At 44.8% G+C, this 2683-nt stretch overlaps 1 long non-coding RNA gene across 1 annotated transcript; it reads right to left on the bottom strand.

Annotated features, from left to right (window-relative positions):
* Positions 1–1090: 1090 nt before the first annotated feature.
* On the bottom strand, positions 1091–1910 carry LOC121138545. Its single transcript, XR_005875492.1, has 2 exons — positions 1599–1910; positions 1091–1339 (listed from the first exon to the last, which is right to left on the bottom strand). It is a non-coding gene; the product is annotated as an uncharacterized LOC121138545 (long non-coding RNA).
* Between the last annotated feature and the right edge of the window lie 773 nt (positions 1911–2683).

Here is a 2683-nt window from a genome sequence, read left to right as displayed (position 1 = left end):
AGATGTTTGTGTTTGGATTCTTGTGTAGGCACAGTAACATGTTATTAAACAAGGGATGAGAAAAGGGGGCTCTCTAGAATAACATGTCATAAATAAAATGTTGAGCTGGGGAGATGGGTATTAGCTCTCAATGGGTAAGAACATTTGCTGTGCAAGCATGGAGACCTGAGTTCGAATCTTCAACACCCAAATAAAAATCTGGTGAGACCACTTGTGTCCCAGCACCAGGAGGCAAAGACTGACAGATCCTGGAACTCCCGGAAGCCAATCTCACAGAGAGCAATTCAGTGAGAGACCCTGTCTCAAGGGCAAAGGGTTGAAGAGTGGTAGAAGCTGCCTTCAAGCAGCCTTCTGCCCTCCCTGTGGTCACTCAGAAGCACATAAGTGCACATGGGCGCACTGACACACCACACACACACACACACACACACACACACACACACACACACACACACACCAAAATCAAACAAAACTCCCAAAACATTGCTTAACATTTCCAGACTGGGGAAGCAACACAGAAAACTCAAGAGCTAACCAGCAGGGGGCAGTGTTTGCAAAACATGGACAACAGTTACAAAGTAGTTTCCAATTGTTTAATTCCTTCACTATATTTAAGTGTTTTTGAAATTCTCTCTCCCTCCCCCTCTCTTCCTACCTCCGTGTGTGTCTGAGAGAGAGAGAGAGAGAGAGAGAGAGAGAGAGAGAGAGAGATGTGTGTGTGTGTATTGTGATGTGTATGTGATGCATATATGTGTGAGTAACATGTGCAGTTACAGGAGGCTAGAAGCAGGTACCGGAGTTCCTGGGACTGTCTTCAGGTCCTCTGGAAGAGCAGCAAGCATTCTTAACCACTACAACATCTCCCAGATCCTATGTTTCTTTATTATTTCACAGGCATGTGTGTATCTAGGAGGGGGATAAATCATCAGTTCTCATGGGATTTGTCTAGAAATCATATGTTAAACTTGTAAGGACACATTGTCAAAGAACACCTACAACTGCGTGGTTGGGGGGCAAGGACTGTTTCCATGGCATAGAGCTACAGTTTTGAGCTCCAGGCTCTCATAGAAGAGATTTGTGCTGTTTTTTCCCTGTGACTGCTGGGGCCTGGTTTGGGTTCCACACTGTAGACAGCTCCTTTGCAGCAGAATATATCTTTGCTTTGAAGGCCAGCACCAGAATTCTGCAGTGAACACTGACCAAGAAAGAGTTGCAAACAGCCACAGGCTCTGACTGAGAGGAAGAAAGGGAGCTGTAGAGGACTGGATGGGCAGGACCTGGGGCAGATGATATTTACACCTATAAAACATAGGGCTTTCAGGAACCAACCAGAAAATGCCTGTAATTCAATGGGAAAAAAACAGCTATGAACACGAGCATGCTATAGGAAAGGCATCCATTTATCTGCTCCAAACAGATGTCATTTCCTGTGTGTCCCGAGAGCAGTGAAGGCCCGCACTCAAGACAGCTCTATTGTGCTTCCTTCAGGGTGCCTTTTCCCTAATGTACAGACAGCTGTGGCTAATGCTGCATGGGCTTCTGTCTGTGGCTCGGACACATAAGGATTAGCCTGTAGGTGTTAAGGCTGCTGAACTTACCTTCTCTGTGGAGACCCAGTGGAAGCTCCAAAACCTTCAGCAGCTATTCCTTCTAGTGTATGGAGTATTTATAAAATACCTGAAGAGGTAGTTTTGAATGTTGGCCTCGGGTAGGAACAGGCACCTATATATATCATTTCTATTGTAGAGTTGATCTTTATTGATTCACAAAATAAGAGACTAGAAGATGTTCCGAGGCTTGTTGTGGGTTATTCTGATCTCACTCTGATGACACTCCTTGAGACTGGCAATAAAGTTTGCTTAGAATCAGAGGGTAGAGCTAACTACAAGCTGACCAAAATTAGCCATAGAGGTTTTGGAGGACAAAGGACATACAGACAGACATAGGAAGTAGTAGGGAGGGGCTTACTTAGGAGAGTCTAGGCTCTTTTGGATCAAGGAAAGAAGTAGAGAGGTCACTGGTCACTCCACAGCCACTTCTTTTATCACTGAGGTTCTTACCCAGATATCCAACTCCTGAGTTTTTATTGATAAAGATTAGTTAGATAAACACTTCAATAGCTAAACGGAGAAATGCCTTCTATTTGTTCAAAGGCCCCACCTCACTCAATGTAATACCACTAGAACCTCAAATTTTAAAGTTGTATTATAGAAGGTTTCTGGAAGTCAAGATTGGTTTTCCCTGCAAATGCTACTGTTATGTGTTACTGCACTGGAGCACCGTGCTGTCCAAAATCAGTTGGGGTCCTGAGTCACTCATGTCTCACTTTCCTGCTTAGACTTTCTTAAATTATCTGAACTTGGGACCCGAGGGATGGGGTTTCCTCTGTTGATAACTCTTGTTTCAGAGGATCCCGCAGCTTCACCGGCTTCTACAAGCACTAGACATGTGCAAAGGGCACTTGCAAACATGTAGGCAAATCTCTCATACACTGAATATAGAAACAAATGAATAAAACAATTATCTGAACTCAAGCATGCAAGGAAATGGGGCACCACAAAGGCTCTCCAGAGAGGAGCCCTGGCCCACCCCTTGCAATCCTGAGCCCAGCAGGGCAACATGCAGAGGGAGAGGAGACCTGGGATTCTCTAGGTGCTCATTGTTTTGCCAAAGTCAGATCATT

The sequence above is a fragment of the Mesocricetus auratus genome, unplaced genomic scaffold (genome assembly GCF_017639785.1).
Source record: "Mesocricetus auratus isolate SY011 unplaced genomic scaffold, BCM_Maur_2.0 contig_6821_pilon_obj, whole genome shotgun sequence".
NCBI classification, from domain to species: domain Eukaryota; kingdom Metazoa; phylum Chordata; class Mammalia; order Rodentia; family Cricetidae; genus Mesocricetus; species Mesocricetus auratus.
The sequence above is the reverse complement of the archived record's forward strand: the minus strand, read 5'-3'. Positions and strand labels throughout refer to the sequence as shown.